General features: G+C 42.6%; 1 protein-coding gene across 1 annotated transcript in view; it reads left to right on the top strand.

Moving 5' to 3' along the window:
• GABBR2 (gamma-aminobutyric acid type B receptor subunit 2) overlaps nt 1-20,230 on the top strand; it is a 1,245,145-nt gene that overhangs the window by 835,092 nt on the left and 389,823 nt on the right. The window lies entirely within an intron of this gene.

The raw sequence follows: 20,230 nt of genomic DNA, 5'->3' as shown, positions 1-20,230 counted from the left end.
CCTCGCTGTTGTTTATCCCCACAGCTGTTTATCCAAACTGGACTCCCTGTGTGATAGGCCTTCTGAGGTCTGTAATATTGGGATGCCATTTCAATACACAAATCAGAGATGCCAGGAGAGGCTGACTTAAGAGTGGAGTAAGTAACTACACAAGTCTCACCTTTCCCTGCACTCTGTTATGTTTAGAAGTGAGAAGGGGTTGGGGTGAAGACCTGTACCAGAATTTCTGTGAGCAAAGCAACCCTGTCTGTTCACAAGTCAGCTTACCCATCTGTGATTCCTTTGAAGTTTGTTGAAGAGGGATCACAGCCTAGAGACCTGAGCACACAGAGACACATTGTAACTGGAATGCTGTGAATGGATGGAGAGAAGGGCTAGGCATCCATGGACCCAGTTTCCTTCCCCTTCCCCATGCCTCACTAAAGCCTCCTGTTTGTTCCCATGTGGCCACACACCCCTCTTCTTGCTGCCTTTGAGGGTAGTTTTAAAGCTATAATGGCTGTGAATGGTGAAAAGGAGGTAGTTAAGACTGAGTACTGAGCAGTGCTGATGAGATAACAATTATTTATTGGTTTGTGTTAGAGATCTAAGTCTAATCCAGCAATCCTAACTCCAAACAGTTTTTGTGGGTAATGTGTTTCTGATTTTAGTTTGTAGCCAATGACATTGTACAAACTGTGGGGAAAAATAATTCTGGGCTAATTTAATCTGCTTTGATGATAAATTGCTATCATTTAGAAAGGGCCGGATTCTGATACCTTTACTCTAGATCCTTATTGAATAACTGAATTGTTGAGATTCTTGATCTATGAGAATTTGGTCCTAATTACTTTTAAATTAGAATTCAACAGCAGTAATGTACCAAAAGTTTCTGGTTCATAATAACCTTAGTTATAGTGAAATTCTGCATATAGTAAAAATGAACAGACGTCCTATATTACTTCAAAACATTGCAATCTGTCATTTTTTCAATTCACATTACAGTGAAATAACACTGACATTATTTTTGTATACACCACCTCCAGAGCTTTATACTTTTCAGTCTTGCACTGTTTTACAGATATATGTATTCTTATTTTTATACTTAGCTGATTGTTAACTGTTTACAGTACTTCACTTCCATTTATTGCAAGGCTGTGATATGCATGAACAAATGCATACTTGTGCTTTTCACATTTTAATCAGCTTTTCAAAGATTCTTTGCCTTGCATTATATATTTTCCTTGCAGGCACAAATCCCGTCCACTGGAAAAAGGATGATATTTATAATGAAATCTTCATTTCCTTTCTTTGGCTATTAATCTGCTGTTGAGTGTAGAATGCTTCAAACTGGAAACTTTATGTAAACTTTTGAATTCTTTCCTTCCTATGGTAAAAGTATGAGTTTTGATCCTTCATACTCTTACACACATAGTTAACTTTATGCATGTAAGTGAAGTTATTTATTTGCATAAGTATGTATAATCTGGCCATGGCAGTATACAAGTGATGTTGTAGCCATGAAGATCTCGAAATTAGGTGATTGGCAAGGATTTCTTATGGGGGCATCTTTGACTGGACCAGCAATGTAGCTGAAATAAAGATAGGCAAGTTTTCAAATGCAAGACTTTCTTCCTCATGTTTGGTCAGACACTTTATTCCAAAACAATCAGGTGCATTTTATAGGTGCTCTACACTAGATATTACCTTTCTTTTTTATTTAGAGTAATTATAATTTAATAGTTCTAATATGCATTTTTAAATGCATCTATAATTACTTTTTTTCCCTGAGGAAGGATTAAAAATACAAAAACATTCACAATTCATAATTAAAACAGCACAACTTTGTTGCTTATTGTATCTCATAAAAATGTTGAAAAAGCCACTGGAGATAAAGGGTACCATTTGTCATTTCAAAGTTCTTTCTCAAAACATAACCATTCAGTCATAAACCACAATGACTTCGTTTTCTGATTAATGCCAAAATAAAGTTACCATTTCACATTTTCATCTTGCTTTTCTGCTCAGTGTATTATTACTTCAAAGAGACTGCTAGAAGCAGAGGTTAAAACAAACTGAAGATTGACTGGAGTGACTGGAAAATGGACTCATTTTCATGGTGACCTTGACTTTTAGCAGGTTTTAGTTTAAATGATTCTTATTCCTCTTGAATGCAAAATTAACTTAGATCTTCCCTTAATAAACTGAAGGGTCTTCTAACTGAAGTTTCTTCTAAAAATATTTTGCTTTTTCCATAAGGTAGTTCATCATTCTAGTAATGAGAAGAGTTTAGTTACTAATAATGAGAAGAATTGAAGAACAAAGCTGCTATTATAAATTCAATTCTGATTTTAGTGACTTTACCTGTAGTTTTAATTAAACTGGGCCCCATCCTGACAAATTTGCACATGTTTACCTCCAGAAATAATCTTAATCCAAATTCTTGCCAGGTGAAACATGACTATATGATGAAAAAATCCAGATGTTTATTTTCACAACCTGACCTGGTTCTACTTTCTCAAAGGACACCTCACAGTTGTAAATTGTATTTTTAAAAAGCCTTACTGAGAGTGCAGGAACAAACCATCCTGATGCGCAGGAAAACTAGCAAGTATGGCAGAAAACCAGCTTGGCTTAGCAGGGAACTGTTCAGTAAACTAAATCACAAAAAAGAAGCATCTAAGAAATGGAAACTTGGACAAATAACTGCGGAAGAATATAAGAGCATTGCTCGGGCATGCAGGGACAAAGTCAGGAAGGCCAAAATGCAACTGGAGTTGCAGCTAGCAAGGGATATGAAGGGTAACAAGAAGGGTTTCTACAAGTATGTTGGTAGCAAGAGGAGGATCAGGGAAACTGTGGGTCCCTTGCTGAATGGGGGAGGCAACCTTGTGTCGGAGAATGCAGAAAAGGCTAAGTGCTCAATGCCTTTTTGCCTGTTTTCACAGACAAGGGCAGCTGCCAGCCTACTGCACTGGGCAACACAGTTTGAAGAAGAGGGGAGCAGCTCTCAGTGGTGAAAGAACAGGTTAGGGACTGTTTAGAAAAGCTGGATGTGTACAAGTCCATGAGGCTGGGTGGGATGCATCATTGAAAACTCATGGCAATCAGGAGAGGTCCCAAATGACTGGAAAAGGGCAAACAGTGCCCATATTTAAGAAAGGGAAGAAGGAGGATCCAGGGAACTACAGACCAGTCAGCCTCACCTCAGTCCCTGGGAAAATCATAGAGCAGATCCTCAAAGAATCCATTTCTAAGCACCTGGAGGAGAAAAAGGTGATTAGGAACAGTTAGCATGGATTCACCAAAGGCAAGTCATGCCTGACCAGCCTGATTGCCTTTTATGATGAGATGACTGGCTCTGTCGATGTGTGGAGACCAGTGGATGTGGTGTGCCTTGATTTTAGCAAGGTTTTTGATATGGTCTCTCACAGCATTCTCGCGGGCAAGCTAAGGAAGCGTGGGATGGATGAATGGACTGTAAGGCAGATAGAAAACTGGTGAGATCATCGGGTTCAGAGGGTAGTAATCAATGGCTCAATGTCTAGTTGGCAGCTGGTATCAAGTGGAGTGCCCCAGGGATCGTTCCTGGGACTGGTTTTGTTCAATATCTTCATTAACAACCTGGCAGATGGCATAGAGTGCACCCTCAGGAAGTTTGCAGATGACACCAAGCTGCGGGGAGTAACAGATATGCTGGAGGGTAGGGCTAGGATTCAGAGTGACCTAGACAAATTGGAGGATTGGGCCAAAACGAATCTCATGAGGTTCAACAAGGACAAGTGCAGATCTCTGCACAGATTTCTACCAGCTGGGGGCTGACTGGCTGGGCAGCAGCTCTGCAGAAAAGGACCTGGGGGTTACAGTGGACAATAGGCTGAATATGAGTTACCAGTGTGCCCTTGTTGCCAAGAAGGCTAGCGGCATACTGGCTGCATTGGTAGGTGTATTGCCAGCAGGTCAAGGGAAGTGATTATTCCCCTCTATTCAGCACTGGTGAGGCCACATCTGGAGTACTGAGTTCAGTTTTGGGCCCCCACTACAGAAAGGATGTGAAGAAATTGAAGTGTCCAGCAGAGGGCAGCAAAAATGATGAGGGCGCTGGGACACATGACATATGAGGAGAGTCTGAGGGAACTGGGCATATTTCGTTTAGGGAACAGAAGACTGAAAGGGGATTTAATTAGAGCCTTCAACTACTTTAAGGGGGGTTCAAAAGAGGATGGAGCTAGACTGTTCTCAGTGGTGGCAGATGACAGAACAAGAAGCAATGTTCTCAAGCTTCAGCAAGGGAAGTTTAGGTTAGATATTAGGAAGAATTTTCTCACTAAGAGGGTAGTAAAACACTGCAACAGGTTACCCAGAGAGGTGGTGGAATCCCCATCCTTCAAGGTTTTCAAGGCAGAGCTTTGGCTGGGATGATCTAGTTGGGAATGGTCCTGCTTTGAGCAGGGGGTTGGACTAGATGGTTTCCTGAGGTTCCTTCCTACCCTAATTGTCTATGATTCTATGATTCTAAGTTAGTGAGTGGGCAAGTGAACCCCACTAGTAAACTGTCTCCACTCTTAAACCAGTGGGGCCTGAGGAAAGCAGACTGTTATGAGTCTATATGTTGCATGTGAAGAACTTCCCACCTTCTACAATCCAGTTGCCCTAAAATTCTGGAACAGATCCTCCATCCTCTCAGGCACCCAGTTGATTATGTATGTTCCCACAGTACTATATATCTTTGACCCGTGACACACGTTACATTTAAAATGTGATTAACTGGCTAATCTCATCTTAAGAAGCGACCTGGCCACAGGTTCATTCAATTAATGGAGTGATAGAGCCAGGAATAAACAACAGAGTTACTGCATAAAATATTCCGTATTTCATGGTGTATAGATTGACACAGTGTATAGCTCCACCTTCCGCTTTTTGATACAAAAGGTAAGGATTTTCATAGGCACCTTGTGTAAGTCGGGGCTGGGCTCAGCACTCAGCTGGTGCCGCCCCATCTCCTGCAAGTGGTGCTGCCAGTGCCATTTGCAGGGGATGGGGCTATGCCAGCCGAGCACCATCCCTATCCCCATCCCTGTCCCATGTGAGTGGTGCTGAGTCTGGTGCTGCTCACAGGGGACAGGGAATGGGGCAGGGAAGGAGACAGGGATGGAGACGGGCTTGGCTGGGCTTGGCACTCAGCTCATGCAGCCCCATCCCCTGTGTAGACATTGTGCACATCTTGCACTTTATGAGAGGAACGCCAATGGCTAAACTTTGAACATCAACTGGAGATGGGGTGGGAAAGGCTATGCAAGTTCATCTTGCATTTTCTTTTGGTGCAGCTCACAGGGGATGAGGCTACACCAGCCAAGCACTGAACCTGTCCGAGCCCATCTCCACCCCTGTCCCCTGCAAGTGGTGCTGGGCTCAGAGGATGGGGCTGCACCAGCTAAGAGTTGAGCCTGGCCCTGTATGCTGCGAGCGGTGCTGCTGAATTGTGAGTGCAGCGCCGCTGGAGTATGCTAGGCTCAGCACTCGGCTGGCACAGCCACTTCCCTTGGCTTCAGCCCAACACTTCAGTTTAGGAAGAAGTAAACTGAAGTAACCCCCTGTGGTATGTACAAGTAGCCTCAAATGGTGAAGAAGTTTTTTTTCTTAATATCCAATCTGAAGTGATCTTCTAGCAGTTTATATCCATTATTCCTTGTCTTCCTCTAGGGTGCCTTAGTGAACAGATGCTCTCACAGCCCCTGATGTTCCCCACTTATATACTTACAGGTTGCCACCAAGTCCCCCCTAAGTCTTCTCTTTTCCAGGCTGAACAGTCCCATATCCTTCAACCTCCCCTCGTACGGCCTGTTCTCCAGATCTCTAATCATTCATACGGCCCTCCTTTGGACTCTTTCATGCTTCGCCACGTCCTTTTTGAAGTGCAGCGCCCAGAACTGGACACAGTATTCCAGCTGCAGCCTCACCAATGTTGAGTAGAGCAGAAAAATGATATCCTTAGTCTTGCTTGAGATGCATCAGTTGATGCAAGCCAGTGTATTGTTTGATATGCCAGCTATAGCATCACTCTGCCGGCTATACTATCGCACTGGTAGCTTATGTTCATTCTGTGGTTGATCATTACCCCCAGGTCTCTTTCGGTTCTGGTGCTAACTAGTGTAGCACCACCAAGCCTGTAAGTATGTGGCGGATTATTTCTCCCCAGATGGAGCTCTTTATGTTCTCAATGCTAAACATCAGATTTTGATCTGCCCACCTTACAAGCCTGTCCATTGTGTTCAACTGATACCTATATATGTAGTGGTGTTTCATTTTAATCATGGAAAATGTGGATATTGGATTTTTTTAAATCAGAATTTGAGATTTTTTTTTAAATCAGAGATTATTTCCCTACATGCCCAGCAACCTCAGGTCATGGCCCATCTGTATTGATACCCTGGCAGAGCATCCTAGCACTTGTCTGCCTTTGACCTGAGCTGGATCCTTCTGGCTCACCTGTACTTTCACAAACAGATCCAGTGGTGCAGTTGCACTTCTCTTCTGTTGTGTACATCACATACCAGTGGTTCTGGTTCCCCATGGCCATGGATACCTGGGTCTCTTGCAGAGTCTAAGGCATAGCTGGAACCCCAGCCTAGCCTGGGACTATTGGCAGGTCCAAGCATGGAGCAAATGAAGAAGGGGTGACCTGCCTACCACTGCCACTGTTCCTAGTTGACCCAGGGATTGGGGAAGTCCCAGGACTGCTCTTGCCCCTGTCCATCCCGGGGCTGCGAGAAGTGGCTATGCAGGGTGCCAGGCTCAGCAGCAGGTCCTGATAACAGGTCTCCCTCCTCCTCCACTGCATTTTTCCAACTGGATCATGAAGCAGCAACTTGGGGTGCCAGGCTTGGCTGGGGACAGCAATAGCAATGGAGAGCTCCTCCATTTCCAGCCCTTGCTTCTAAGCAGTGGGGGACACCATCTTTGGGCAGGTAGTAGGAACAACTGGAAGGGGGACTTGCTCACTGCCAACACTCCCAGCTGAGCCCATCGCCCTGTGCTGCTGCTCATAAAAGCCCTGGCTGGAGAGGGGAAGGAGCAGCCCTGGGGTTTCCCCCTGCCCCCAGGTCAGGGGGAGACAGCAGTGGCAGTGGGTGGGCCCCCCTTCCTGCACCTAGAGGCAAACCCTAGGTAAACTCTGTGGGGGGGGGCATTAATGGGAGGGGAGGTCCTTGAGCTGAAGAGAAGAGGGTGACAAGAGAGGTGATGGCTGGGAAGGAACTGTAGCTGCATCTTCTGTACCCTGATTTTCAAATTCCTCGATCTGCCCGTGCCTGCTTTAGGTATCTCAGTTCATCTCTATGGGCAGGCATACTCAAGCAGGTTTTTCTAACCACTGAACTCCCTAAAGTGCTTGAGAAAGAAGACAGGGTTTATAAGAAAAGTGACAAACAAGCTGGGTGCCTAATCCTGTTGTTGTCTTGGGTCAGGGTGGTTGGGGCTCCAAGGTTAGGAGAAAATGGGGGTGCTCTCAGCCACAGTAGTTGGGGCTGCACATACAACTGATTTTTTGACTGAAACACAACATTAAATGAAAATCATTCAGATGAAATGGCAATGAACATATTTTGTTTTTTCCTGCCAAAGTAAAAAACCTAAACATCTTATTTACAGTAAAATATGATGAAACTTTTTATTCTTTTCTATTTCCTTTTATGAGAAAAGCAAAGTAAATGGTGATCCAGGTTCACAAAGCACCTAAAAGAGAAAAAGGTAGTTCAAGTACATCAAACCCTCCGTTTCTTGGGGTTGAGCAGTGTCCCAGGAAGGCCCAGGGATTGGGTCACTCTCTAGAGGAGGAAGTGAAACCATTATGCAAACAATGGAGGGGACTCACCACTTACAAACAGCATCTGACAACTGCATTTCATTTGTTAACTCCTACTCCACAGTAATCTAATGTGAAGTTGCAGAAGTTTACCCCTGTATGAAGAGGTACCAAATTATTGTGATTTAGCTTTCACTAACCATAGGATTGAGCAGACAGTTGAAACAGTTACCACAGATTCAGCTGAACTTCTCTCCATCCTTCCCCTTTCCTTTTTCAATTGGTATAATTACTTCATCTGCCCATGCCCTGGGTCTCCCACATTGTGGGTGACTGTCCAAACAGAAGGCTACTCAGCAAAAGGGAACTACCAGCAGCAGTGTGTGCTGGCACCACATCACATATTTTTGTTTTCTTGGGGGAAATGATTTGGTGAGCTTAATGCAAAATCATGAATAGTTTTTTGATAACTAACATTACTTTTTTTTTTTAGCAAATTAGTATACTATTTGTCAAAAAGATGGTAATGGTATTTTCTCTTTTTTAAATAAGAGCACCGCTGCCTTGTTTCATGATGAGATTCCCAGCTGAGACCCAGTTTCTTCAGTGGTTCATGTGATGGATATGCTGGTCCATTGCTAATAGCTGCCTTTTGTGTTTGAATGTGTTGCAGAGTTAAAGCATATCTTAGATAATGCCTTATAGCAACTGATATTTCAGCACACTAAAATCAAACTGAAGGCACAACAGAAGGCAGCCAGGACCGCCTGCCCCTTGTCACCAGCATCCCTCACCTCCTGAGCCTCCTGGCTTCAGCTTTCTCTGTCAGAGGGACACTGACAGATGGATTTGTTGATTTAAGTTACTGGGTCCTGGGCTGCCTGCCAACTGGGACTTACATACCCAGATCAATGACATCTGTGTTCAAACCTGCCACTGCTTGGATGGGCTTAGAAGTCATCCAAATCCTGGGGGCTCTTGGGACATTTCCCTGGAACCTCATCCAAGCCTATGCATGCAAGTAGCTTGAACAGCTCCATTGCAAATAGGTAAAGGTACTCTCACAGGTAAAGGTATTAAAGGGTATACAGCAATTATTTGTAGGAAGGGAGCCAAATGTTGCATTGTCATTCAATATCCTCCTCTTCTTGCATGAGCTGATGGGAAATTGACTGAATCTCTGGACTTTTACACATGCTATTTAGTGTTTGCTCTTACATATTCATTTTTGCCACTCAGGAACAGCATGTTTATATGGGACTCTACCTGGAGAATCTGGGTTTAATACAGTAATCAATTCCTGATCCCAGATTATTTTGGTATTTTCAGATCAATGCCAACATTTCAAACAAAAATTATATTTCATAATATATAAACCTGAATTGTCATGTATATCAGTATATTATTTTTTTATGTCCAAGATTGCAGAGAGAAGAAAATTAGTGTGATTCCTTTTTATGGGAAGTTTTTCCAGGTTTTTTTAAGAGAACATAACAGAAATTACATTCTTTAAGCAAAATCTGAGCTTGTAGTATAATACTACATATTACATATATTTACAACTTAAAATTAATTACACCAGGCCATCCCTTGCTATATAGCTTGACAATCCCCAAAGTCTTTTGATTGAGTTGAATGTTGTACAAATTAGTGATGGGTCTTTTAATGGTTATATATTCTAATTGTAAGTCTTAATTAACATTATATGATATACTATACTAATCATAAAGTCAGACTTATAGTTCCATTTAGTGTTTAGTTTAAAATGCCAAGGACTTGATTAAATGAGCTAGAATATTATGAATAAGATTTAGAATCATCTTTGGAATGTCCCAAATTATGAGATACATAGTTACAATTCAGTGGTGAATGAAATGATCTTTGTGCATAATTTTTATAGCAGTTCAGACACCATATGAATGTAAGATGATATTGATATTACTAGTTATAAAATGTCTTCGTTAATAATGGTTTCCATTGATTTCATTGTATAGCTTTGGGGTACATACTTCAATAAATGCATTCAATAAATGTAAATAGATTATTACTATTTAGTAATAAATACTACTAGATTTACTAGTAACTAGATTTACTAGTAGCTATTTACTAGATTTGTTAATTAAGCTATTACTAGATTTCTGCACATACCCAAAATAAACATCTTCTAATGACTAAAACAGAAGAGAAAGATGAACAATTAGTACATTCTTTTTTTTTAATCAAAAATATAGCTCCTTGCCCATATTGTACAAATCTTCTAGATCTATAAAACTGGACCAGAAATTTAATTTCAGGATTTCTGGTGATATTTTACATACTTCTTACTTTTTATTAGGCAAAAATGCCATTACTAGTGTAGTAAAATGATGGAAGGTGTCATGCCAGGCCTCTCTTGGTCTTCCCTCTGGTACCATATAAACCAGTATAGCCTGTTCTGTGGTCAGGTTGTTGGTAACCAGACTGGTGCCCCCACCTGGGCTTGCCTGGGTCAGGAGGGTTTGTGGACACCCAACAGGACTAAAAACAAGACCTATCAAAGGGTGGATGAGCTCCCTGCAAGCCAATGGCCATCCATACCTGGACAGAAGATGGACACCACCAGGTCACTCCATCCAAAGAATCACCAATGATGCAGAGCAACTCAACTGACTTCATTGGAATAGCGAAAGGTTGTTACAGCATCTCAGGTGCCCCAGTGGTCACAGCAGCCTCAGGACTGACCTACCCTGAAATGACACAAGATCTGAAGACAAAAGTTTCTGACTTCTGATCCTGCTGCTAATCCATGTCGTTCAGCCTTTGGCAACTCATTTAGCCCCTCTCTCTTTTTCCTCCTATCTACAGTGGAATAATAGTGGATACATATTGGAAAGGTGCCTTGAGAAGTAATTATAAGATAATGCCTATATATATTTTGATAACATTAAGCAATAGGTATTATTTTGGCCCCTCTACACCTTGTCTGAGAAGGAAGCAAAGAAGGCAAGGTGTATAAAGATGAAATGTTATGGGGGAATTTTTCTCTCTCAAACATCAAAAACATTCAGTTAAAGTTTCAGGTGAAGGGTCAGGTAGCTCTTATTCTAGCAGAACTAGTTTATCACATCTAATTATAATGAATGTGAAACACTGTGGTAATTCAAATACTTTCTTTTCTCACTCATATACAGTATCTTTTCTCTTTTGGATTTGCTTCCCTTCTCTTTTTCTCTCCATCTCCTATCTTTTCTTCTTCATGGCTATCATGAAGAACAGTCATCTGCCCAACCTGACATTTTATCCCTCATTTGAACTGCAGTGCTTAATATCAGAACTATTGTATTTAAACAAACAAAAAAATATTGTGACTGCTTAAAACTGGATAGAAATTCACAAGAAAGGCTTACCCATTTACAGTATTTACTAGAATCTGAGATGAGGTTTTGTTCCTAATTCAACATATGGAAAAAAGCCTCTCATCTTGGACTTGAGTACAAGCTGCTGGGATGGGGGTGGGGTTGGGGATGGGAGGATCAGCTGCAGCTCTAAATCTGACCCTGGGTCAGGATTGGAACCACAGCTATATTCCCCTCTTCATCACCTGCTCCACTCAGCCTCTGCTCCCCCACACCTGTGCTCCCCACTGCCACCCCCCTGTTGTCTCTGCCTCCTCACACTGCCACTGCTTAGCTTCCTGTCACAGGCCCAGCTCCAGCTGGTGCTTTGCTCCATCCAGCAGCACCTGCAACTCTGGCCCTGACTCCAGTACTGAGGCTGGAGCTGCCACTGAAGTTGTTGCATGGCTGGGCAGGGGCCCCAGTTGGACCAGGAGCTGTGAGGGGAAAGTAAGCAGCAGCAGGAGTGGGGAGGCATGGAAGCAGCACAGGCAGCAGGCATTGAGGGGGGCAAAGCAAGGTGGCAGGCAGCAGGAGGCACATGCTAGGAGGGCAAGTGGTGAGGCAGGTGGTATGGGGGACAAGTGGCAGAGGTCAAGGTGCAAAGGGACTCAGGTCCTGCAAGGAGCAATGCAGGGGGGTCAGGCACCAGAGGGTACAGGCACTGTGGTGGTGGGGAATAGACAACAATTGGCAGGGTTCAGGCCATTTCACTCCGCTGTCACCTACACTCCTGCCCCTGCTTACCCCACTGCAGTGGTGGGGACCAACAAATGTAAGACAGCCCTTCAAAAATTAGATTCTAGACATAGAAAGTTGGAACATTTATAAAATTTCCATGTCTAGAACGTAATTATTTGAGATCATCTTAAATTCAAAGTAGTCTTGGATTATAGTAAATACAGATTATTTTAATCTTATTGTTGTATCTTCCCAGACCTAGAAACCTGGCACATGGACTTATTAATTTTGTTGATTTGCAGTGAGGACAATAATGTATTGTAAATGAAGTTTACGTTAATTTACTAAAATCTTCTGCCAAATCTCTAACAAGAAGTAGTTCAATGGAAACTTGTATGGTTATTTTGTGATATGTTGCCTTCCATAACTCTTAGATCAACTCAACACATGGGATTTAATATGGCTTTTCCATTTTGAACACTTTGTTAAACTGGTTACAAAGTAAGCAGCACAAAAGTAAAAGAAAAGTACAGCTGTCCAAACAGATTTCACAAGACCCAGCCAAATCTAGGGTGGATCTTGGATTTCCTTGGTATTTGTAAACACCAGCTCAGGTTTTGTACTTTTAATAGTCAACTAGCCTTTTTCCCATTAACATCCTCCTCTTGTCCCTCTTAATCCTGGGACCATCATCAGTTATCGAGGAAAATTAGCCCTTATGCCCTCTCCATGTAGAGTGCAGTGGCAGTGTGAGTTAATACCTTGATCTAGACCCAAGTTGAAGGGTGTCCTCAAGGCCTAGTTAGAATCATAAAACATAGGCCAAGAAGGGACCTCAGAAGGTAATCTAATCCATGCCTGCTACTCAAGGCTAGATTGTCTTTATCTGAATCATCCCAGACAAGTGTTCATATGATCTGTTCATAAAAACTTCAGGAAAAAGGCTCACATGCATAACTGTTTTGCATAATGACTGAAACATCAAAACCTTGGAACTTGCAACATCTAACTTGCCACTGCCGAAGCAGGGGGTTGAGGGCACTGTCAATATCCTGGCAGTGCAAGGAGGAAGTACTGTATTAAAATAAGCTCAAGAGATCTGAGAAAAAGGCCTGTAAAGGTCTGTTGTAATGTAGGATATAAACAGGTACCTGGTCATTTGGGACAGGGAGTCAAAAAGTGGGTTGATATGATACTGGTTACAGAAGTGGGGGTACCTGATGGTTTGAAGGGCTCAGGCATTGGCCCTTTCTCAAAGGCAGGTTGTGACTAACCAACCTGATTTCCTTTTATGATGAGGTGCCGTGTTGTAGATGGGGAAGCAGTGTATAAGATGTAGCTTCAGTTTAGTAAGGCTGTTGATACTGCCTTCCATTACCTTCTTATAAATAAGCCAAGCAAATATTGTCTAGAGGGAAATAATTTCAACTTGTCTTATATTAGTTCCATCTAAAGAATATTTGTTTAGTTTGTTTATAAGTGTATAACTGTTTAGGTAATTATGCTCAAAGAGTGGTCACAAATGACTTGGGGGAAACTGGAGGAGGTATCAAGTAGGCTTGTCCAGGGGAATCAAATACATAAATACAAAATAGGGAGCAACTGACTATGTTTCTAGTACTACAGAAAAGGACCTAGGGCTTATGGTCAAGCTGAACAGGAATAAGCAGACTAGTATTGCTAAAAAAAAAAGCAAACCCTAACAACATACTTATTAATAGTAGTGTTGTGTACTAATCACAGGAAGTGATTTTTCCATTCTATTCAGCAGTAGAGATACCTCACATGGAAAACTATGTTTGATTCTGGGTACAGCACTTTAAGAAAGAGGTGTACAAATTGGAGAGAGTCCAGAAGAAAATACCAAAAATGATTAGGTTTAAAAAAAAAATAGATAAGGATAATATAGGATTATTTGGTCTAGAGGCAAGAAAACTGAGGGTGGATTTGTTAACAGTCTTCAGATACTAAAAGGGTTGTTATAAAAGGGATGGCATTCAACTGTTCTGTGTCCACCAGGGATAGAACATAAAGTAATTGGTAAATTACAGGAGATTTAGGATGCCTACTAGGAAAAACTTTCTGATAATGATGGCGGTTAAGCAGTAGAACTGATTATTTAGAGAGGTTATAGAATCTGTCAGTGGAAGATTTTACTTGCAAGTTAGATGAACATTTATTCAGGATGTTTAAACAGAGGTGATATTGTCTTGAGCTGGGGGTTGAAGAAGATGACCTTTTGTGATCCCTTCCAGCCCTACTTTTCTATGTTTTGGTAATATTTAAAAAAAATGCTTAAAATTGTCTGCGGAATCCTAAACATAAGGCAGGTTTTTCAAATATTTTAAGCATCTAGTCATACCTATTGCATTATTATTAGAAATGGGATGGCAAAGACTCTGGATAATGACTGCTAACCAGCACAAAACACATTCATCAGTTCTGTTTGGGAAGAATTAGGAGGGGATGGGAGAAAAGAAGGGAGAAGGGGAGAAACAAGTGTGTGGGAGGGAGTATAAAAAAGAAAATTCCTTAGGAGGATGGGGGCCAAGACAGGAAAAACATGAATATGAAAAGAAGAGGAAAGATGGGTAAAGGAATTATGTGGAGAGAGAAAAGAGCAAGGAAGAGCTTATGGAGAACAATATAATTTGTAATGGGGGCCATAGAGGGAATAAGAGAAGCGATAGAAACAATACTTTTTTCAAAGGATGGTTATTCAAATGAGCAGAGGAACTAAAGGCCTGGATTGAAGAATGCTTTAGTATATTTTTTTCCCCTTCGTAGATGCTTACAGACTCTAACAAAGTCTCTGCATAAATTTCTCTGATAGAGAAGTACCTTAAGTCAGGGGTCAGCAACATGCAGCCTGCAGACTGAATTTGGCCTGTGGAGCCACAGGATCTGGCTCACAGAGCTTGAGGGCTTTGCCTCTGCCTACACCTGTGCTGGGACTGGGCAGTGAGGAACTGCATTAGGGCTGGACAGCTGAAAGCTGTACCTGCATTGCCACTGCTTCTCCCTGGCCCCCACATCCTTTGGCTGCAGTGTAAGCACAGCGTCCAGCCAGTGGGAAACTGAGCTGGGCCTGGGTAGCTTCCAGCTGCAACTGGGGGGTAGGGAGAAGCAGCAGCAATGTGGACACAGATTCCAGCTGTCTGGCCCTAGCTCAGTTCCCCACTGGCTGGAAGCTGTGCCCATACTGCAGCTGGGGGGGAGAGGGGACAGCTGCTCAGCGCTGGCACTGGCTCAGTTCCCCACCAGTTGGAAGCTATACTTGTGCCCCAGCCATGGAGCAGAGTGAGGGTGGGAAGCTGGGAGAGGCAATGACAGTTACCTGCCTAGGCATGGGGTTGATGCACTGCTGAAGCCACCCAACCCTGGCTGGACTGGGACCAGGTTGTTCCAGCCCACAGCCTATGAAGATTGCCAGCCCCTGCTTTAAGTCTTTCACCTAAGACCTCTTTTCCACTTTTCCTTTAATCAGCCAAGTGGCTCTTCTAAAAGATGTCTTTAAGTTTTCAAAATCTTTGTTCAAGTGTGAGCCCCAGAACAGGACAATTATGACATCAAGTTACTTTGACAATCTACAGTATGTCCCATCAACACGGGATATACAATGGGTTCAAATTGTAAAGAAACATGCTGTTTAAAGCTTTGTTAGAAAATGTGGCCATTTCTGTAGAGTAGATGACAGTCAGATTTTTTTTTGGCCTTTGGCTCCACTGAAAGATTATTCCATACTCTGAAATTGGAATGTTTCTGTTTCATTTCCTGTTCTCTCTTCTTCTTGCTATGATACCTAGACAAATTACTGTTTTCATTTGTTTGTTTGTGCTACTCTATGCATTGGCTGACAAAAGGCAAACAAGGATTTCACCTAATCAAGGGGAACCCTCAAGTAGCACAAAATTAGGGTTATCATACATCCTGGTTTTCCCAGACATGTCCTCTTTCTGGGTCTTCCTATCTCCGCTCGTGTATCTCTTTTTAAATATCAACAAATCTCTGGGATTTTGGTCTGCTCAGCATCAAAATTTTTCCCGGCATTTCCCAGCTTGCCCTAGCAAGGAGCTGCTTGGGATGGGGTGAGCAGGGGAAGGCTATGGGTCAGGAGTGAGGGGTATCAGCAGAGATGGGGGGCTGTGGGTTGAGAGTGAGAGGTACCAGCATGGTCTGGGGGTGGGGTACCGTGGGTTGAGAATGAGAGGCAGGGGCAGGGCAATGGCATATCACTTCCTCCCCACAATTATTTTACCCCCTCCCCAACAGGTGTCCTTTTTTTTAAACTGGAAATATGGTAGCCTTAACTGGTGTAGCCAACTCTACCTCATACCCTCAACATAAGAGAGAAAGACTGAGTGGGAGGAGAAGGCCATGTCATGAATGTGAGGGGAAGAATGGAGTGATGTTGCTCCTCTATTTTGTTGAGGCAGCCATAGACAACATAACCAAGGGAGATGTAATTTACATCAAAGGCTATTTCAGCTACCAGCAGGTTTAGGATTGGAAGAGTAGAAAGGTTTTACCCAGAAAGAATGAATAGAAAGATCGTGTCATAAACAACAATCTGTAACATCATGTAATAAAACAGGAAAGACTAGAGAATCCCAAATGTCTAGTGTTAAAAAAAGGGAATAAAATAAGCAGAAAACTGCTTATTTGCTTCTTAGAAAACAAAACCACTTGTTAGGCCATCTTCATACAGCTTCATAAAGCAAAAAGAACAACACAAACAAAAGACCTAAAAAACAAGTGTGCTCTCTGCTCTTCATATCACTGTACTCATCAAATCAAAAGGTATCTGTAGTCTTAGCATTTGCCCTCAATTATCAAATGTATTTTCATTAACAATACTAAGAAAATGAGTTTTTGTTATCTTAACTATTCCTATCTAGAAGTAGTTGACAAAATATACATATACATGGGAAAGTAAATTACTGTAACTTGGTTCTGAATTTGTTCAGCTACTCTGAATTGATTCAGTCTTTGCAGGCTAATCTAACCTGCCTAGATTGAATCAGTTTGCAACTGCACAGACAGTCTCTCTGGACTGAAGAAATGCAGGCACATGCCTGCAGTGGCTTAGGTAAGAAGCCAGAGAGCAGTAGAGCAGCCCTCCCTCCCCTTCTACAGTGCTGAGCTGGGGTGGGTGGTGGCCAGGCCTCAGCAGGATGCTCTGATTAGGGAGGGGTTTAACCCCCCAACCTGGCCTGCACAGTCCCAGTCAAGGAGCAGGAGTGTTGCCAGCCCCCAGAGAACACTCTGAGGCAAAGTGAGGGTGTGCAGTGCATACATCTGAAGATGCTGAGCTTTTCAATCTTCCTCTCCCTGTTTCTTCATACTTGCAAACAGTGAGCAGTGGGGGTGGAGGGGGACAGGGGGAAGCAAGGCAGACCGTGCTGTGCCTGCAGTCTCTACCAGAGCTCTGGCTAGGGAGCAAAGGGGCAGAGCCAGCCCTGTTCTCTAAAGCAGAGAGCACAGCCCAGCCAGCCCAGGGCTGCAAAGCATCTGGGATGCTGGGGGACTCTGGTTTAACTTAAACCGGCAAGGGGCATGGGACAGACATTGCATAAATCAGTTTGACCCAAATCAGTTAAGTCTGATAGTGCATTCAACCAGGTTTAACTTAAACCAGTTCTAGCCATTTTGAAACTGGTTTATGTGCACCGAACTTATGTTCTGTTATAGGTTTAAACCAGTTTCTGATCACTTCAACCAGTTTATGTGTAATGTCTGTCCCTTGCCTGTGTTATTATAAAGAGCATAATTCTCCATCAGATTCTGCACCATACATACCTATTTCTCTTCAAACAATGCATCTGTTGCTGCTCCATGTTTCATTGCTTTAACAATGTGTATCTACTAATGCAGTTGTTTGCATTGTGAAAGGATTGTATTTGTATGCCCTTGACTCTAGGATCACAGATCTTTCATATATTTCTAGTCACAGCTTCATTAAAAGAGGAGATTGTCTTAAGTTTTGCTTTATGGCTGAATAATATATTTTTTAATAAAAATGTAATTCCAGTAGGAAAAGGTGTATTATGTTTAATAACTGCAGTGAAAATGATGCAGCTCACTACACTGGAATACAATGGATTTGATGGACCTGATCAGAGGAGATATTTTTACAATAACTACAATGCATGGAATGCCAGGGAATGCTGTGCTCATGGATTATTGTACCATTAAGCAGATGAACAGAATTTGGATGTCGCAAGAAATTCTCTATGCCTGATCAATTAGTAAGAGGATCAACCTGCATATTTAGTCTTAGTAACTCTGGAATCTGGTGCTTAGAACTGCATATAGAACATGATGTTTATCATTCAACTGAGCATTTTTCTTTTCGTTTCTGGTATTCTTGCTCATTTGCCTGTACTTTTGCTAAGGTATATTTATGACTATGAATAATTTTTTACTGTTCTTACACATTTTAGGAAAATATAGGCAGCCCACACAGTCTCCTAGTTTTCTGTTCTACCTTTTGTACCCTAGCTATTTTGCAATATGCTATTTGCTTTGAACTTGATAATTTTATCATTCATTGTAAAGAAAAAAAACCCTTTGCCTCCTGGAAGCTTGTGATTTAGTTTTAAGTCAGATGCAGAAGTTATGAAAGGTGAAACTAGGGGTTCTAAAAGGTCATGCTAACAGTGAACAATAAGGATTAAGATGGGGAAAAGACAGGAAAATGATTAATAGCAAATTATAGAATAAAGTAAAAAAATCTGCTTTAAAATGATTTAAAATGTTGTAATGCAGGTGTTGGTGGCCTTTGAGAAAAACAGTAACAAATAATAAGTTGAGAGGTTCATTAGTTTATTTAAACCAAGAAGCTTTGTATCAAATAGGTGAAAATAGTTCCTGCCAAAAAAACCTTAGTATATCCGGACAGATATATGTCAGGTACAGTACAAGTGCAAATATAATGGCAAGAGTAGATTGCCAGTAGGGGTGTGCAAAGTAGGCCCTATTCGATTCGGATTTGGATTCGGCCTGAATCAGGGACAATGATTCAGTTTGTTGATTCGGATAGCTGTCCTGATTCAATTTGGCCAAATCTGAATCTGAAGATTCAATGCTGATTTGGAGAATCAGCAATTTAGGCATAGACACAGCTTTAAAAGTTGTTTCTACATATCTTGAGGTACCAGGTGTGGCTTGTGATCACTGCAATGCTGGGGTGTATGGAGCATCCCACAGGACTGCATGGGGTCCCTCCACATGTTCGGCAGCGAACCCAGAAGTGAACCAGAAGTACTTCCAGTCCGCTTCCAGCTCTGCAGGGGAGTGTGCAGGGGGGCCCCTCAGTGCCCCCCTCGACTCGGCAGTCAGCCACAGGGGGACCCTGGGCATCTCCCCCAGACCCAGGAGGCACCAGTCACTGGGTCAAGGGGACATGGTGGGGGGCCTTTTGCGCGCTCCCCGGTGGACCCAGAAGTGCTTCTGGTCCACTTCCAGGTCTGCTGCTGAGCACGCTGGGGAGCCCCCTGCGCTTCTGTGGGATGCTCCATGTGCCCCAGCATCGTAGCACTCATGAACCCCTGCTACCTAGAGGTTTGTAGAAAAAAACATTTAAAGCTGTGTCTATGTCTAAATCTCTGAATGTTTCCGAATCGCTCCAAATCGATAAGGAGGGTTTTGACAGTACTAATGTGTTGTTAATTTACAACAACAATCAGGTGGAAGATACTATTTTCCTATTTTATCTAATCTGCTCTTTGAGACCTTGGACCCACCATGTAGTTACCTCCTGTGGGAAATACCTTCTTCATTGGGCAGTCCTGTTAGTTCAAATGGAATTAATTGAAGTAAGGGGTATGAGCAGAGGATGTTGGAATCTGACCCCAAGCAAGTATCTAAGTCTTCAACTACTGAACTTATTGAAACAACTGACGTTTGTTCCAAATGAACTTGTTTGCTCCTTAATTAAATCATTGCTTGATAAAAACATTATCAAACATAATTTTGTGTTTCTTTAAAAAGTTCAGAAATGTATCTTTTTATAGTATAGCAGAAGAGGGGAAAGGGACCTATTGGTGGGAGTCTACTATAGACCCCCTACCCAAGCAGAGGAACTTGACCAGGAATTCTTGGGTCAGCTCACTGAGGTAGTAAAAGCTAGGGATGTGGTAGTCATGGGGGACCTGAATTTCCCAGACATCTGCTGGGATGAGCAGTCGGCCAGGTCCAAGCACGCACGCAGGTTCTTGGAGAGAGTCCAGGACCTTCATCTAACCCAGGAGGTGCACAGCCCCACCAGGGGGGATGCCTTGTTGGACTTGGTGTTGGCCACGGGCGACGACCTGGTGAGGGGGCTGCGGGTGCTTGACCCCCTGGGCGACAGTGACCACTGCCTGCTAGAATTCACCATTCAGCGCAAGGT

Source organism: Gavialis gangeticus, unplaced genomic scaffold (genome assembly GCF_001723915.1).
Source record: "Gavialis gangeticus isolate Ggan-Ray unplaced genomic scaffold, GavGan_comp1, whole genome shotgun sequence".
In the NCBI taxonomy this organism is placed as follows: Eukaryota; Metazoa; Chordata; order Crocodylia; family Gavialidae; genus Gavialis; species Gavialis gangeticus.
This window is presented reverse-complemented; position numbering and strand designations above follow the sequence as displayed.